Raw genomic sequence first — 18515 nt, 5'->3', positions numbered from 1 at the left:
GGATATCATCATAGTAAAGACATTGTTTCACTGGTCACACTGCAGTAGCAGCTCTTCTGGACATGATACGTTTTTTAATCTCAACTTTGAATGACTTTCATTAGTCAGTGATGACAAATACAAGTGTTTGGATTATTTACTCAGTACCCTATCTTTTTTATTGGGATTGGTATTGTATGGAAAACTATTATTTTGTGTCTCGTCAAGGGTTACAATGGAAGGCAGTGTTTGAAATGGTAAACAATTTCCAAGTGCTTAGTGATAAAGGGCGATGCTAAAACTGACATAATTTTCTTCTCAAGACAATTAAGCAAATGATAAAGCTGTATTCCAGTATTTCACAAAGTCAGTTAATTAGCCAGCTGCAGTAATTACCTAGCTTAATCCTTCCCACTGTGAGACAGAATTTTCTTGTATTCTCTGAGCTTAAAGGTCCAGTGTGCAGCATTTAGGAGGAACTATTGGCAGAAATGGAATATATTATGTATAGGTGTATTTTAGGTATGTTTTGTGGCCACTGTAGTTTCTCCTACACTGCCCGTTCTTATTGCAAGGTCACCAAATTCTGACGCGAGTTGTGTTAAGTTAGTTACTTTCTGCAACTAGATGTCACTAAATGCTACACACTATTCCTTTAAATTTTCATTAGGAGTTTATTTTTAATGTTATACATACAATGGCATGCCATGTAACGTGTGTTGCTCAAACTCTTCACTCTCCCTGATTTTACCACAATGTTTCCAGCCTCAGCAGGCAGCTGTTTTCAGCTAAAAAGCTCTTGATGAAACCACCGTACACTACTTGCTTAGTACTAAATAGCAGACAGAGAAAGTTAGCTGATGTACATAGTGGAACATTTAGCAGCTAAATAGCTAGATATGTCCTTCAAGAGACCAAACTAGAGCAAAAAGCAGAGGGGATGTCTGATATTTGTCATGTGGCCATGATTAAGACTCTAAATAAATGCTATGATGTTGTTGGATGTGCAGAGGTGAGTAATTTGTTACAATTAACACAAAAGAGTAAAGTGACAATAATGGTTAGTCATGTTGCTTTCATTAATGGCATTTTAAAAGCATATGTAGTCTATGCTGAATAATGTAAGCTGCGCACTTTATAAACATTTTAGTCAGATGATCACTGGATTGATTCTGATATGCCAACAGATTCTCATTGTGCAAAGCATGGCTTTCTTCTGATGGGATTAGCTTATTTCTCATTTTGAACTCTCATTGTTTTTTTTTTAATGATAGCCAATGGCGAAATCATCAAATATATGTTGCTGCTGAAACTGAATTTGGCTTTCACTCAGAACCAGATGTTATTTATTCAGGAAAAAAACATTTTTTTTTACATGAGCGCGAGTTGACAAGACAGTCCTGTTGTCATGGGTTTTTCCTGCTAGTTTTTATTGTCTCCCCCGACCTGAATAGTTTAACCTGTGTCTAGTTATCCTCCCCCTCACCACTTGTACTTATTCTGTATTACTTTGCTTTAGTTGCCAGTTCGTCTTTGGCAGTTTGGGTTAAGTGCTCCAGCCCTGTCCCCAGTGCTGTTCTTCTTGGACTTTGGATTACTGCCCTCCCCATTTTGGATTTGTTTGCCTCATTGGACTGCCTGGTTTTGTTTGTTGGTTTTGACCTGTGCCTGCTTTTTGCACATTGATATTTGTGATCAAATCATCACAGCTGCAGCCATGCTGCCTCCTTGTCTGCATTTGGGTCCAACCTCTTGTTCTCTTGGGCTTTACGTGTCACGCACGGGTCCCTCTTTATATAGACTTACCTTACTTCATTCAACAATGGGCTGCTCCCATGTTATTGCTACAATAATTCTTTACATTGTAGATATTATATTCATAGATGCTCTAAGAATAATCATATTGTATTTGGTGCCTGTATTGGAGAGGGCAAATCTTATGCAGTCCCCTTCATCAATGCAAGTGGTTTGGTTGTCTGTATGTCCATAACAACATAGCATACGGGCAACGAAGGCTACACAGCTAGCAAGCGTGATATTTTAAAGTGATCTGATTGATATCTTCATATAAAAAGTAAAATCATTGTATTTAAACAGAAATAGCCAAATTAGAGATAACCAACATGCAAAGCAAAGTGCATTTGCTTGGAATAACAATGTTGCAGAGTAGCTATTGTTAACCCAATGCACAGAATATGTAACACTCATTATTCCAAAAAGAGACTTGAAAATTGACTTTGTTCACACTGTCACATATGTGTTAATTTTGCTTTATGCTTATTATTGAGGTTGTTGTAAGTAGGGATGTACTAACATCCAGAGTACTAACTCTGTTATACGACAAAGCACAAATAATGCACTGTAAATGGATATTTTATATATCTTTATTATTATTCCGAAAAAAAAGTCGGCTCACTCAGTACCTCTGCATAGTTAAAAAAGGTTGCATCTACCATTATCAATCAATTATTTAATGCACCACCCGCAGAGTACGCTAAGTAACCCAAATCTAATGCATCCAATGTTGAGGACCAACAGGTGCAAGCTGGATTCAGCGCTGGGTGTAGCTAAAGGCTGAAATGCTTACAGTGGATCCTCCAGGTGATTTTTGTCACATTGTCAAACAGCTTTTTACAGCTACAAATCTTTGAATACAGAATTTGTCCATACAAATGGAATTTATTGACAGTTTGAACTTCAGGACTTGGTGGTGTGGGGGAATGCCGTTAGAGATGATGTTGTGCAGTGATGTGCCAGAACTGGTGTGACTTATAAATGGCTATTGGACATATCACTGGACATGTTACCATACCAATTTGGCACAAAAAGTAAAGTGCCCCTTTTAAATAAATCAAATAATTGGGTGTCATATTTGAATTCTTTAGATTAAAAAGGAGATTCTCATGGAGCACTTGAAAGTGAGTCCTTGGAGATATGTGGCAGAGATCCTAGTGGATAAGCAGCCAAGTGTAGCAATTACTATTCATTCTAGCATCAATTTATCTTTCCTGACACATGGGAACCAATCAGATTGTTCACAATGCATTAATCTTCACCCTTCATGCACTCAGCTACAGCATTTTGAGTTAATAATGGATCCAGTAGTAGCTTTGTGGGGTGGTCAGGAAGGACCTGGTAGTCATCTTCCTCTGTGGGGTGCTGTGCAGTAGGAATGCAGGTCGATTCAGGTGGATCTCTCGGTAGCAGTGCTCCAGAAACACTGCGCTGCCCTCTGGTTCACTTCCACCTGGAAGCATCTGTCTGGCTGAAGTCCTACTCTACATGGAAAGCCCAGTCGAGCGAACACAGAGTCAGTGATCCGCGATTCATTCAACATCGACCGGTTTCTATGTCAGTGGAGAGATAACATAGTTTACTGTGGAGTTTTCCTTTTGAATTCCTATTTTCTTCACTATATTTGAACTTTTTCAGTAATGGAGCTATCACCTCTGTCCAACTCGCAGTCCACGTACTTCAGGGTGTGCTGCTGTGGCGTCATTTGCCAGCATATCACCCATACATCACACTGGGCAAATTTCACAGAAATCTAATTATGACTGCTATATAAGGATTACTTCCTGTTTACAGTAGATGGCATTATGATTATGACTAAACATTGGCATATAGATGTCTTCAGGGTGTTGTTTAAGATCAAACTGACAGTTATTTTGATGATAATCATTCCAAGAGACTTTTTGAACTGTTCTGTTGTTCTTCTTCGTTCCAGACAAAGTAGATATGATTAAATAAAAGTTACAGGTCACGTGTCCTTCCTTCATTGTTAAAGTTTCTGTTCTGTTCGGCCACAGATACAGGCGGTGAGCCAACCTGACAGGAGCAGTGAGGTGTCACATTGTATTGTTTATTGGTTGGAATTACAGGTGTAGTCATAAGTTCAGTTTGATCATAAGTCATTATACTACTACTAAAGACAGTAATGTTCATTTATTTCCCGTTAAATAAAAAGGTCCAGTTAATTTGATCAAATGCTTTTCCACATGAAGTGATGAAATTGTTGTTTAATACTGAGTTTGTGGATGAATCTGGTTAAAGAGTCTGCACTGTTTTTGCCTCTGAATTCTCTGTGTATCTGGAGATCATTTCCAAAGTATGTGATGCTGTGTTGGTTTGTTTTGTACTTATAAGCAGATTAGGAAAAAGTCAATTTAAATGTGTCTCTGAAGCTAGATTGTGGACATGAACACCAGCAAAACACAAGGGACACTATGTAGATTGATACTTTCAAACTATAATGTCGGGCTGTAATAATGATCAGGGCTGATCGAATTTCGTCAGGTAATGGGAACATTTATATTGTTACGTATCATTCTGATAATTAAATTATAACCGATAAATTATTGGTTGATAATAATAATATATTTTTTTTAAATTTAATGCAAAACGTTTGATTTGGTTTATGCCAGTATGTTTGGGAAGTTTTTTGATAATATAAATCAACATTAGAAGAGTCGGAACTGTTTTTGTTGTGTTAACAATAGTGATGTCAGTTAGATTTGTTTAGAACAGAGCTCTGGAATATGAAATCCTCCATCTTTGCTCACTGCATCACTGCCTTTCTTCCCCTCAGGTGTGCATACTCTACAGGTTATGAACTATAATGCAACAAATGTGAAATTATTGGTTATTTTATTTGTATGCACCATTGTAGGTGTACCAGGTAAGTATCGTTTTTTGTATCGCAGAGTCGGCCCACCCTATACACACACAACGCAAGCTGCGTAGGGCCCCATGTCACCCTCAAAGCGGGTATCAATGTTTACAACTTTGATGAGAGAATGGATTATCCATCACAAAAAGAGGAAAACACCACAAGACTGAATTGTGGGAACAGGAAGCACATAACCTTGTTTGATGTCAGTAAATAACAGTAACGTTAAGCTGATGTGCAGCTTGCAGCACATCTCTCTAGTCTGTCTGTCTGTACAGCTGGACAGTGCAGCTCTTTGTCTGTCTGTGTTTTCCAGGGCTGTTCTGTGACTGACAAAAGTGAGAGTGAAATACTATTCATTACGTTTGATGAACGCCAACGGGTAGTAGTAATTGCAGCTTGGAAAAAATAACCGTGTTGTGCCAATTTTGTTCATATGCGCGTGCACAAAATTAAACTCACGCTTTTCAGCAGCAGTAACGTCTCTTGGCACTGGTCCAGACAATTTATGGGCATGATGGCACTCCTCACAGACGTACATTATGTCTCACATCAATCTGGAGGAACCAATTCGAAGGGCCGGATGCAGATATTTTTAGGCTTAAAGCTGCAGCCAGAGTATATACACTTGTGTTTATGCTAATTGTATAAAAGTGTGAAGGCTGGAATAACCAGACAGCAGAGCCAAATCTCAGTTATAGTCTACATGTATATATTCTACAATGTTAATGTTAATATACACATAATATTCGGTTAAATAAATATTATTTGTTTATACCTCATACCTCCTTGTGTATAGTTCTACTAATTTTTCTGTTTTAAAGGAGGGAGAATTATAGTGGGAGCACTGGGATGTCAGGTGTGACTGTGTGGCAATGGCAAATGATTTACGTGTCAGGTAGGAGGGCCCCCTAGCAGAATTTTGCTTAGGTCCCCTTGGAGGTCAGGATCGGCTCAGCTGAACCATCTGATCATGGCTGCCTGCAGCTTTAATTGTTTAAATGTGTGTTATGTATTTTGACATATTTACTCATGTTTATATGTGTTATATTTGATATATGAAAATATATAAGTCAGGGTATTTGATTTCCCTGTATGGTATCTAAGCTCCAAAATTGTATCTATTGAAAAAACATATACTATTATGTTCCTTTCAGGAAATGAAGAACAGCTTAAACCTGCCAGTGCATCCTTTTTCTTTTATTTACAGCTTAGGCCAGCTCTCAAAGTGCAAGATGTACCATGGCAACACCCTTTGTCCATACATTCAATTCATGAGTTCATCATAACAAAATGAGGACCTGAAGGTATGGTGTCCACCTTATGCCAGAAGGCTATTGAAGCTTTCTATGCTCCCATTAGACAACATGTGGAGAAGGGATGTCCCAGAATTAGATCATAATTTTTGCCTGGGTCATAGTATGGGCTAAAATTGGTCTCATGGAATCTCGTACACAGAACTTACCTGACTCCTCGCACGCTCTATCTCATGAAACCTACCTGAGGCGCCTTGTGCACCTTATGCTCTTTAAATACTCCGGGGACATTTCTCCACATGATGTGGGAATGTCCGCCTGTTGCCCAATTCTGGCAGGATGTCACTCCCAAACTGACGATTCTTATCTCAGAGACAGTACCTGCGACCATACCAGCTTTGATTTTGAATGACATCTCTTTGCTCCAGATCCCTAAATATGAGAAGTGTGTAGTGCTTTCAGGCCTAACAGCCGCCAAAAAAATGACTGCAGTGCATTGGAAACCCCCACATACTCTACCGGTCAAACAATGGGTTCTTACTTTTCTTGACGTTACTTACATGGAGTTATCGTCAGCTCATAGAAATTGGGCTAAAGAAGTGAATTTGATTCTATGGCTCACAGCGGCTGAAGCACTGAAGGATCTCTAGTGATTCTTTTAACCGCCCTGCTCTTTCTGTCTGCTGTGTACTTGATCCACATCCACTATGCTCATCCTTGATTATCTAATGTTTCACTCTTTTACCTTTTTTTTTCTCTTTTTACACCCATTTGTTTATTTTGGGTAGTAGGTAGACAGAGAAACGTAACACTTCATAGCAGACATTACCAATATCCGTGACTGATATGCCACGGCGTCCAAATGTCTGTATACTGTCTATACTACTGTATGTTTATACTATTGAAATAAAAATAAAATGATCTGATCAAAAAGAAAGAGTTTCTTCCTTTTTATTGTGAACAGTTACTATGACAAATGCCCTGACTTAAATTTAGCTTTACATAAATATACTGTTATACAGTGTTTTTATTTTCCTGTGGTTTGGTTCCAGTCTGTCCTCTCACACAAGGATTGATGTCTGAAAAGCGAACTGTACTGTAGCTTGTGATACCATCATGAGAGTTCAACAGCAGAGAAAAGTGACATGGTAACAGCTGCAACTCACGACATATGATCCCATGGGATGTTTCGGCAACACTTCTGCCGGTGTATGAATTCTAATGCCATCAGTCATTTCCTCTCCAGGTATTTAGCACAGAAGTGACAACATCTTTGTCCAAGTGATACATCATTTAAAAGATAAGGGATTAAGTCTCTGGAGTCTGTTTTGATGCCCTGAGGTAAGTCAGTTCCGCTTCATAGTTGTTTGTCTTTGTTGGAGTGAGAAAGAAGTCCCAAATATTGTCAGGATGCTTTAAGAAAAAAAAAAAAAAAAAGAAGAAAAAAAAGCTGTCACAGTACAGAGTGCTGAGATGATGTTGAAGCTGTGCCTTCACCGTAACAGACTTCATTTACTCGATGCAGCGCTGGTCTTTGTTGTTTGTGTCAAGTCAGGCTTCATCATGTTTTTTTTCACTCAGTCTCATTAGAGCACATTCTTAACACAAACACTGCATTTCTGAAAGCAGTTGCCATTTGTCTGTGCCATTGTTTGTCATTTTCTCGCAGTTTGTGATTTTATTGCGTTTTAAGCTTCAGCTACTTTCAGAAATAGATTTTTTACCCACAGAGAAAACAAAATGAAATAAACAATGATAACTGCTTTGTATCAGCACAGCGGCACAAGGGACTAACCTTTCTTTTCAGATATTCATTACTCACATCTCCATCACTGGTGTGGGGGATGAGGGTATGGCCATAGAGATGGAACGGCATCAAATCAATGAATCAATAAAAACTGTTGATAAATAAAAAACATAAAATATCTCTGAATATGTGAATAATTGAATGTTGTTTTAACATGTTTTATTCCTGTGTCAACTATATTTACAATACAGATGCAAGATTAACTTTGAGTGACTTATAAGGTTATATATATATATGTGTGTGTGTAATGCACTTGCCAATAGAGCACCAGCATCTAAGATCAAAACATGGGCACTATGGCAGACTAGGCCCCATTGACAATACACGTAATTTTACCTAACAGACAATTGTAAAACACACATCAAACCAGACAGAAACAAAATAAAAAAACATCTTTGTCACCCTTTCCAACATTCACCAAAGCTAAACCCTTAATTCACTGAGTTGGATGAGAAAATATTCAGGAAAAGGGCTGTAATGGCAGTGACAATGTAAGCTAATTCTTAGGTACGTCCACTAAAAGTGGTTGTTTTTGCCACTGACAGGCTCAGATTGCTCTTCTAAGTGTCTGTCGAGATTCTTCCCATAACATTGACAGAGCTAGACCTTTAATTTAACCAGAAACAGCCATAATATCCCTATTGCTTGCCACCAGACTTCATAGAAAAAAAACTGTAATTTTACCTCGCATATCATAACATAGCATTGAAAATTCATTGTCAACTGTTGTTGTTACAAACTCTGCTTTGGTTGCAACAAATCTTTGCACGATAGATTAGCATTAACACGCACACACAGCCAGACTGGTTTTGTGACATTTAGCTTAGCTCGATTATATTTGGACAGAGCTATCCTGTATCTAGTCTTTGTGCTAAGTTAAGCTAACATGCCAAAAATGACGAAATTTTCCTTTAAACGCAAATGTCAACTATAATTATCACATGTGTAGGCGAAATTGCAACACCAAAGTAGGAAGTGCACATCTCTGTTGTTACCATGGTTTCTTTTCTATAAGTAAATAAGAACTGCATTAATATTGAAACTATTGCTCTGTTGTATTGGTTTTGATTGAGTGTATTTTCAAGCCGCAATAGAGTTAATCAAATTGACATTTCTAAGGTATTTTCTATCCCATATTTCTTATGCAGCAAGTGCACTAGCTTACAAGGACTGCAAATTATCCCATTTTAGAGTAACACATGGCATTGATCAACATAACATCATAAAATCCATGACTATCCATTTACAATATTTTCAAGACGTCAGTTCTCAAATCTGCTAACTAGAACTTTCAAGGCCTTCGCAATCCAGCTTCGCAGAAACACAGCAGCGGACAAAAACACAGCCCAATTCTCACTTCCGTCTATCTCTCTTTGTATCCGCTGATAAAGAGAAACTGTGCTTCCTATGCTGTCGTCCTTAAATGCTTTGTATTTCAGCAACAAGGAAAAATCAATTTAGAGAGCGTCCCTTCTTTCCACACTGAAGGACTAGAGTGCACTCCTCTGACATCTCAATGGTAAGGCTCAGTTGCTGAAGTGAACCAGTAGAGTGGGAGGTTGTGTTTGATGAAGCCTTCATTTTTCTTATAGGGATGCAAACTCCCAGAAAACTTAAGCTATATGCATGCAGATAAATGTCATCCAAACATAAACCAACCATGTATTTCAGCTCACACAGTACATGCCTGCACTCACCTTCACACTCAATTCTCTGCATCCCTGATCTATCAGCAAATCTTCACATACAGTACATAAATAGTTGCAGTGACAGAGTAAATCTAGAAAACAGTGGTTGTTCAGAGTGCCCCCCCCCCCAACATCCCCTCTGCAGAATGAAGCTGGTCCAATAAATTGCTTTCCAGAGGGATGAAATGTACAGTGCACCATGCTACACCACACAAGATTGCTCACTCGTAGAATACAGTCCTGTGATTAATAACCCCACAACTTCCAGCCTGTTTCCAAGTGCTTACCAGATCAAATATGCACTACTCTCTTTTTTTTTCTTGTTTCTTTTTACATACCTCAGGCATTTTGTTTGGCAAGCACACGAGACGAGACCCATTAAAGCAGACTACTTCTGTATGTCCATTAGTCTACTCCATGCATACATCACCATAAATTTAATGGCAAAGAGCTACACATGAGGCAACTTCGCAGTTCTTAAAAAGTGACAACTCTGTGCCAGGGTAATCAGGAAGCACTGACCTAAAACCCATCACAGTTTTATGACCACTCCCGGTCCATCAAATGCTAAGCATTATTAGATTTGATAAAAATGATTTGATTAAAGAGCACCCTGCAAGCATTTCAGTGCTGTAGAAATCCCAACATGCAATAATATAGCTAGTTTATTGTTTGATGTTTTTAGATTTGTCTTTATTATTTATTATCATCACATTTACGACTGTATCTGTGATTTTACTTACGTCTGTCTATTCACCTGCACTGTGCTAATATGATTATGTAATAGTTTGGCCTTGATGCAGCTTCTTGATACTATTAGGAAGGTTACAATAATGACACTGATGCTAGTTTTTGCACCAGTATCCCTCTCTGGTGTGAAGTACACTATGTCAAGTACACTTTTCCCAAGATTCCAGTTAAAAGCTGAAAAAAATGACAGAATGTAGTGGAACAGAGCCCTGCAAAGTCTTGAGACTCAGAAAAAGACTAATATTAGTGATAGTTTAGGTAATGATGCGCCACCTCCTAAAGCACATATTATATATATACTATATTTTGCATTTTCCAGATCGCTTGCTTTCAACAATGTGTGATACTATCGTGTCTTTGCCGTTGTTGTTTTTCTGAATTTTGGCAAGCAGCGCTTACTTGCTTGTCTGTTCTGCTACAGTCACCGCCACATGTCATACTGACTAACCAGATCTTCTTCTGAACCAGAAATGCACAAATCACTTTCTGTGTGGTGAGACTCTGTTGAAAATAGCAAATGTAAAAGGCTCCCAAATTGTGTACAATTAGAATCACTATTAGTCTGTGGCAGACATTTTTTAATTGTCATACATAAATGTCACAAACAAAGTCAAAACTTTTAAATGTCAGCCTAAATGCACTGACCATTCAAAGGGCAGTGGACAAAAACACATTCGACCCAGATGCGTCCACGCACATAAAATGGAACTGGGACCTGCCGTGCAACAAAAGCCCACAACAACAGGTGTTGTCGGTGACACTTCTTCATGTAATCACACTTAACAATCAGGACACAGCGACTTCATTCTGTTCCGCTACCCTGCCAGCTTCCTCTCTTGGGGAATGCTGTTGCTAGGGGCTTCACAGATAACCAGAGCCTTTTCATAGTGGTCATCCTGCCAAGCATGTGAACCTCCTCTGGTGTAACAGGATCTCTGCACGGAATAATACGTCTGTGTTCCCACTATTCGCCACAAAAACCATTCTGCCCGCACAGTTCATTCGCCAGGAGGAAATGGTCACTCTTAGACTCGGTGGTGCCGCTAAACCCTGTGCTGGTTTTCAAGGGATTTGGAGAAAAAGAAAAGGTGAATCCTTCATTGAGTTAAGAGTTCATTACTTGCAGCTGTACAATCTGTACAATCCGAATAGGTTTCATTAGCGCTTGCAATTAATTAACCCTTTATGTGAAGCTTAGTAATGTGTCGTTGAAGTGTCAGAACTCGCTAAAATCCTCTGTGTTTCTAGATTATAATGGCTGGACGATAAGAATATTAATATTTGTATTAATATTGTTTAATATGTACTACTAGTTTTTAAAAAAATACTTGGGGAAAATGTATATACAGTGTGCAACTGCTGGTTTCAAAACAATAACGTGCAGTTATATGAGCAACATATTCTTAACAACCTGTGTTCTAATTAGATTTTTTTGATTCTTTCTCCCTGTGGATCAAGAATCCTAATACACCTGAGCATTCAGCAGATGGAAACTTGATATGTCAGCTAAAGATGCAATAAGATATCCACAGCTGTGGGAGGACAATGGGGAGGCTGTAACCTTATTTCCTCCAGACTGCCATGATGAAATTCTGCAGACTGATGTGCCAATAGCTCCAAAACCCTCAGATGAGCCTTTAATATTGACAGAAGGGAGTTTAATCTTCTCTTCGAGTGGAAAACACTCGTGCTGCCCCAAGATTCACCTCTCCATGACTAAGTGAACTCTAATTTTTCCATTTGAAGAAAAGCTCTTAACAGATCTGCTATTAACAGTTGAAGTAAAACGTGGAAAATTCTCAAAGTTATTACAAATGTTATTCTCCGCTTCAACTCTTGTTTCCTTTGGGCATGAATTTCCATTTCATTTGATTCTATTTTATTAGAACTAGCTGAGTAGTACGATAAGAACATTTGTTGTAAAAAGTGTCACATACTGTACTTTTCTTTTGCAGAATTTTGAACTGGATTTCTGCTGTGCTTTCAATCACACTAGCTCTTTTTGAGAAGTACTTTGACATTATTTTGTAACCTAATTCTTTGTTTTTTATGTACAAGCACATCAGATGTACAAAGCAAAAACAAGAAAATAAAATATGCCGGGAGGAATTGGAGAAAACTGCAAGGACAAAAAATCTAATAACAATGTGAGTACAAATGCAAATCACTAGTGGTGCACAGCATGTCCACATATATTAAAGAAAATACTGTTTTAGTAGCAGGAAATCTTACATGTGGTTGTTTTTACAAAGCCCTTTACTCCACAAAAAGATAGCTTAATAGCCTTTTTAAATATACACACATCCATACACATTGATACATAACCACAATAACTGATTTGCATAGGATAATATTATATATTTATTATTATTATTATTATTATTATTATTATTATTATTATTATTTGGCAGGAGGAGGAGCCAACCTGTTTTCCCTCGGTATGGAAGCCTACTTAGTAACAGTAACTTATTACACAAGGTAAAACATAAGATTAAAACTAATTAATAAAAGAGCAGACATTTTTTTATAGTGCACTTACAGTGCTGTTAGCAGATAAGAAATTCTAAATTCAATAAAGGTAGAGAAGTCAATCAGTCAAAGCTACAGGAGAACAGAGGTTTTAATTTAATTCATTACATTTTTAATTTTAAAAGTGGCTAAAGTTAAGTTGGGGTGCATGCTAAGAGTAGCTTCACCCTGTTTGGCTCTCTCTCAAGGCACCAAAACCTGACTCCTTCCATCTAACTGGATTTATATTCTTTAAGATGAGGGTTTTATTTTAGCCTTAGTTTGGTCCCCATTTACCTGCTAATATTGTTAAAGTCTGGATAAATGTGGGTGTTCATATGTCAGACTGTCCCAGACAAGCATAAATCACTTGATTCTATAGGGGCACCAGTTAAACTGTCCTTATTCTAGACTCCATCAGTCATAAATACTGAGAAACATGTACTCCACAGAATACTGTACCTGTAACAACATTAATTTACATTGCAGAGACACAGGATGAGACACCAGGCTCCCAGAGATACCAGCAGCTTGTCAGAGTGACTAGTGGAGGACATTTCACTCACCACTGCCCAAAACAGTCACTTCCTCAAAATCTGACACACCCTTCAGATGGCAGAAAGCTGCATATGGTGAACTACATGGAGACAGATGCAACTGTGAAGCCTGTATGGCTCACACAGTTAAATGAGCTGGCCAATGATGGAATAAATGCTCACATGCAGGGTACGTCAGGTTTACAGATCTGACAGGGATAGTGTAAGCCTCAGAAATCAGAAAATGAATCGCAACTGCAGTTATGAGAGATACTTTCAAGGTTAGCATAGGAATATTACTTTTCACCACAATGACATAAAAATAAATCTCACTTTCTGCAAAACATTATATTTGGTTTCCAGGTAAGAAACAACGTGGATCTGAGTTTAAATTTATATTTAATTTGGTTTTGAAGTGAAATCCTTACACCATGTACATGCATTACATTGTAAACACAGTAACCATAGACCAGCTGATTACATTCTCATAATGAAGGTTCATCAGTAGTGGACTCAGACTGTCTGAGAGGCAAAAAAAAGGGCATCAGCGGCATGCTGTGGGGCACCAGCGCACAGTCATGATGCATTTATGTTGAAACACTTCCAAACCCTAGCAAAATGATATTATGTGACTCAGATTTAAAGTATAACTACTACACATCTGCAATAAAAACACACAGGGAACCATTAACTACTTAACCATATAGAGGCATGTAGAGAGCAACTACTTTTCTAGCATGTAGGGCAGCCTATATGGCATCACATTACATTTTCTCCAGGTTATCACATTTTCTCCATCTTAAGAGCACCCATTAGTGCACTGCATCAAATTTTATCCACCAGTGGAGGCTATTCAAAGTGCTTTATATGAAGTTTGGAAAAACAAAACAAATCCCCCCCCCGGGATCAATTAAGTATTTCTGATTCTGTATTTCTGATTCTGAATTGCATGAGAATATAATGTAATTTCAGTGCAGTTAGAGTGCATTATGCTCAGTCACAATGTGAGTGAGTGAATACAGCTGAACCTTCAAAGCATGTAGGAGAAAACTATGGTAGATGCCAAAAGACTTTATTTAGACCCAGTGTCTGTATAAATATGGCAGTTCAAAATGGCAGTCTGTAGGTAAAATGTAACAAAAACACAACAATTTGTATATTCAGGTGGTAATACACTAATGAAAACTGAACTATGAACAGATCGTACTAAATTTTACACACTGGAACTTTAACAACATGTATTGACCTTTTCTTGGTTTATCTAATGGTGTTTCAGAAGGTTTTCATTAGTCCAGAGTTTCAGCAGCAGAGAAGTAGAGTGATGGGCGGCGACAAGCTATATTGTCCAGGTGGAAAAATGCAGTGCTGGTGATTTGGTTGACGTGGTGTCCAAAGGAGAGTTTGCTAATGAAAATGACACAGAGGTTGGAGATGTGTGGGGAGGGAGAAATTGTGAGTGTTTTGGTGTCTTTCAATACGGATGTATGGATACTGGGCTTCTTTACCCATATCGGTGGAAGATCATTGCTTGCACATTTGAGTCATTTGTTGTTTGGCACCAACAACCTCAAATCACAAGTTTACAGATATATTTAGCCAAGTAGAACAGATGTTAGTTGTTGTTCTTCAAACCCAGCAAAATGCGTGTGTATGTTCAAATTGTGTCCTGCACCTTTAATAAAAGCACAGATTAGTTTAAGTAATGACCTTGCATATGTGGTTATGTGTGATATATCACTGTGATTATGGAAGCACAAATGGCTCTTGCTGAGCACTTGCTGTTTGCAGCGTGTTCACCACTGTGGTGGCCGTCGTCAGTGAATCATGAACAATACGTGATCCAGGGAAATTTCACACTCCATTCAAATACACTGTGTGAGAGTCTTGTCTAAAAAACTGTACATCAAACACCTATGACCTGCTGTCTAGCACTAAATGCAGCTCCCCGAGGTAGCTATTATCCATGGTTCACTGTCCACAGAGCTCACATGGAGATAAAGTACTAAATCGTCCCATTGTCCTAGCGAGGTAGGATGTCACTTTAACGGATGTCCCTCATTGAATCTTTCTTGATCTCCTTTGAAGGAAATTGAGTGCCACACTTAGTCTGAATGGGTGACATTGTCCTTTTAACAGCATGGCAGGTTGGATCTGGAAGACATAAAGTAAATATGTAGATTCTCAGAGAGTACAAAGCGCCGGCTCCTGCTTGATCTTGTCTGTCAGCGGCCCCTGCAGCCTATTTCGTTCAGCTGAAGTAGCCATGCATGGTCTTTATTCTTGAGAGGACGACTGACAGCTTCAGCACGGACCTGAGTATGAATACTCCACCGGTTGTCAGTCTCCAGCTCTCTGTGACACAAAATCCTCTGAAAAAGTACCACCTGTCAAAACTGTCAATCTGGCTCTTAGGAGTGTGAGGGCAGAAGGTGAGAGGAAATCCCTGCGACTATCACTTTAGGTCATGTCAGTGACAGGGAGTTACGCTATTTGGTTACACAGCTGTTCTCTATGCTGTGCACATACTAAAGAGACACCTGAACTGTGCACCAAGCCTACTCAATGACACCTTTCTGCACTCAGACTCATTTCAAGATGCATAAAACTCTTTTTATAGGTTCACGACTAAAACTCACCCCCAAAAACACAGAAATATGCATATGCAGTCTGTTCTTTGTATTTATAAAGCAGTGCATACACATGTTGTGTTTGCAGAAGCATCCACTCCTAGTTAACCATAAATAGACATAGAAGTACCAGTAACTACTTACGTTGCATATTAGTATATCATATATTTCTACTCCACCAGCGTTTATACCTGTGAACAAAAGATAATTGCTACATGCTCTTCCACCACACCTACCTCCTCACCCATGCCTTAGGCCTTGTTAGATAAGGCTACACTGCTTCCTGCATTGGCACTCAACATGGGCATCGGATAAACAAATTGTGAGCGGTGGAATGCCTCGGATGTCTGGCTGATGACAGGTTGAATTGTTTGTGCACCTGGGCAGGTGTTCTGTACGCCTATGCACATAAAGAACGGCACTTATTTACAATACAAATATGTTTTGAGCAGGAAATGACTGCTTTTATAATCAGCACAGATTTAATTAGGCAAAAATGAGGGGTTATCTTTTACTAGAATTCTTCTAGCCCCAGTATTTAAGTGTCATACTTACTTAGTTTTAACTATACAGTCTGCAAAAGAGTTTTTTTTTTTTTTTGTGACATAGATGAATTGAACCTTTAATTAGTTAGCTTGCAGGAAGTGAATTAATTGGCACTGATAAAGATTCAGATGAAGACCTATGGTGGCCTGTGCTGTTTCCCTTTTCCTCTTCTGTCCCCCGCTACTTCTCTCAATAACATTGTTTATAAGTTAACTTGTTTTTATGTTGTGATACAGCAATTTTTTATTTATTTATTTTTTGTCACCAAGTTACAGAAACAACTTTAGAGTTATGTTTTAAATGTTGAACGTAATGTAATACAACCCTATCTATCGAATTGGCTACATCCAAAGTGAATTTAACAGAAAGGAAGTTCTGTTCAGTGGAAATGTACTTTATAGGTAAATGTCTTTTATATGATTCACCAATGAAATAAAAAAGCTATAATCGCCGACAACAGAGCTCTACTCTAGAACAAGTCTGCAAAATGTAAGCGTATACAAAAATCTACACAACTTGAATGAGTTCTAATTCACTTGAAAATCACATCCGAGGACCGACACTTTTTCACTCTGGAGACCCACAATAGCCAAATATGTCAAATGAGTGTCAAAACTGAATTTAACTAGCAGCGAGCCTGGCAGGAAGCTTAGTCTCACACTGACTAATAGAGTTGTAAATAATTAATTTGCACTTAGCACAGCATGGAGCTATAGCATAATTGTTCCTTAAAAATCATACCTTGATTATAACAGGCAGGTTTTAAGTCATTATCTTTCGGTGGGAAGGGAGCACATGGAGGTTTACAGTAATTCATGTTTTCTAATGATAAATGATGGAACATTACTTCCTCGCAGCGTTTCTAAATAAAAGACGACGTGTTCATAGTGGTGAGTAAGCTGTTCTGTGGTGAACAGGCTGTTTTTCAAAGAGATTTTTTGTCCTGTTAAATTAACACAAGCTGCTCACAATATCATTTATCTTATTCTTATGGCAGCTTTGTTTGAGTTTTGTCACAATCAGGATGGAAGGAACTACTTTAAGCTGTTTAAATAACTTGATTAGGGTTAGGTTATATAAATGATGTATTTTGTTATTTCATTTGGACAGTATGTTTATGACATCTGTGTGCTGGTTCGATTGGGTTACACTAAAAATAAGGTGTGCAATTTTTTAATTGTTAAATGTTAACAGGTCCGTGGACAACAACTTTGCAAGAAAAATGCCAAATTGTTTACTTTTTTCCATAGTGTATATGATATAAATTAAAGTTGCTGTTAGTCTCTTTCTTGTTTGTTTTTTCAAAACATGTCATTTTTTCAAAAACATGTCGTGCACTGAACTCTGACACTCACCATAACATTTTGGGTTTTGGAGAAAGATTAGAATGGTTTAGGATTACGATATCTATTTCCCTCTGCACCAGCTTGCATTGAAGAGCAGCATATAGAGCATTATACATTCATTTTAAGTTAGAATGACATGTTTATGCAAATAACCACTACCACTACTAACCTAGTAGTGTTGGGGATTAGATGAGGACTCAACCCTGATGATCTCTATCTCTGGATGCTAGGGCAGAGAACAGCTTACAGTGTCGTTCAGCGAAGCTAGTCATAGAGCTTCAGTTCACTGATCAACACCTCTGCCTCATTCCCCTGGCACAGCTTGACACACATACACACCCTTGTGTCAATCTGTCAGAAACAAATGGGGTGAGGTGGGTAGAATGTGCAGCGCTAGCGAAGGCGACCTCCGCCTGCACTCGCTGAGCATACGTGTCATCCTGACTGCACAGATCGAGCAGTGAAATTCCTAACACTTGACATTTATTTATCCATTCAACTATCTGTCTAGATATCATTATACATATGTCTGTTTTTTTCACACTGAAGATAGCTGTCATTTCATATAATGTTGTTGGCAAGGGTATAAAATAGGGTGGATGTTTTGTCTCTCTGATTGTCTCTCTAAGTATGCAACCAAACCGGTATACATGTGGTAAGAAATGCCCCTCCCAAATGAAAGACCCACACAGCCCAGAAATTTTTTTTTCGTGTGCCTCTCCCATAGGCTTCAATAGAAAGTTTGACTGGCACCAAACAGAGTCTTAGAACATTAACATGATGGCGTTATGACACGTCCTACT

The 18515-nt window shown here is 38.4% G+C and overlaps 1 long non-coding RNA gene across 2 annotated transcripts; it reads left to right on the top strand.

The window, feature by feature from the left end:
- The first annotated feature begins 11121 nt into the window (after nt 1-11121).
- Nucleotides 11122-14896, top strand: LOC127350694 (uncharacterized). Of its 2 annotated transcripts, none has more exons than XR_007880619.1 (3): nt 11122-11237; nt 12208-12296; nt 13147-14896. It is a non-coding gene; the product is annotated as an uncharacterized LOC127350694 (long non-coding RNA). The 2 variants fall into 2 exon arrangements; XR_007880618.1 differs by having other exon boundaries at nt 11608-12296.
- The last annotated feature ends 3619 nt before the right edge of the window (nt 14897-18515 follow it).

Source organism: Dicentrarchus labrax, unplaced genomic scaffold (genome assembly GCF_905237075.1).
Source record: "Dicentrarchus labrax unplaced genomic scaffold, dlabrax2021, whole genome shotgun sequence".
NCBI lineage: Eukaryota > Metazoa > Chordata > Actinopteri > Moronidae > Dicentrarchus > Dicentrarchus labrax.
This window is presented reverse-complemented; position numbering and strand designations above follow the sequence as displayed.